Source organism: Rhincodon typus, unplaced genomic scaffold, assembly GCF_021869965.1.
Source record: "Rhincodon typus isolate 14 unplaced genomic scaffold, sRhiTyp1.1 hic_rhity00001394, whole genome shotgun sequence".
Taxonomy (NCBI): Eukaryota; Metazoa; Chordata; class Chondrichthyes; order Orectolobiformes; family Rhincodontidae; genus Rhincodon; species Rhincodon typus.
In genome coordinates, this window is record NW_025967032.1 from 23,663 (window position 1) to 24,663 (window position 1,001).

Genomic DNA, 1,001 nt, shown 5'->3' on the forward strand with positions numbered 1-1,001 from the left:
GGGGGAGATGGTGACGATCGAACGGGGAGGGGGTGAGGGGCCGCTCTGTCCCCAGACGGTGTCGTGCTCCTCGAGTGTTGTCGGAGTCGCACCCCGTCCAGGCGAGTTGGGGGGGGGCGGTGGTGTTCCCCCTCATGCTGCTTCTCAATGTCCCTCTCTCTTTTCCCCCTCCGTCCGCCTCTCCCTCACCCTCACTCCCACTCTCCCTCCCTCCCACTCTCCCTCCCTCCCTGTCTCTCTGCTCTTTCTCTCTCTCTCCTTCTCTCTCTGTTTCTCTCTCTCTGTCTCTCTCTCTCGCTCTTTCTCACTCGCTTTCTCTCTCACTCTCTTTCTGTCTCTGTTTCTGTCTTTCCCTCTGTTTTTCTGTCTCTGTTTCTATCTCTCTATCACTCTCTCTCTGTCTGTTTTTCTCTCTCTGTCTGTTTTTCTCTCTCTATCTCTGTATCTCTCTGTCTCTCTCTTTCTCTGTCTCTCTCTCTGTCTCTCTCTCTGTCTCTATCTCGCTCTTTCTCTCTCTCTATCTGTCTGTTTTTCTCTGTCGCTGTCCCTCTCTCTCTCTCCCTCTCGCTCTTTCTCTCTCTCTCTCTCTTTCTCTCCTCCAGGTGATTAATTTCTACATGAACCTGCTGGTGAGCCGCAGTGCGAGGGAGAGCCTACCCACTGTCCACGCCTTCAACACCTTCTTCTTCCCCAAGCTCAGAACCGACGGCTACCAGGCTGTGAGGCGCTGGACCAAGAAGGTGGACGTGTTTGCGATGGACATCGTCCTCGTGCCGGTCCACCTCGGTGTACACTGGTGCCTGGCGGTGAGTCCCGGCCTCCCCTCACTCGATCCACGACCCGCACACACTCTCTCACACTCTCACCCACTTCACGGGGCCAGGGGGCTGGAGGAGGGGGTGACGGAGATAGGGAGGGAGTGTAGGGGGATGGAGGAGGAGGTGATGGAGATAGGGAGGGGGTGGAGGGGGCTGGGGGAGGTGACGGGGATAGGGAGGGGG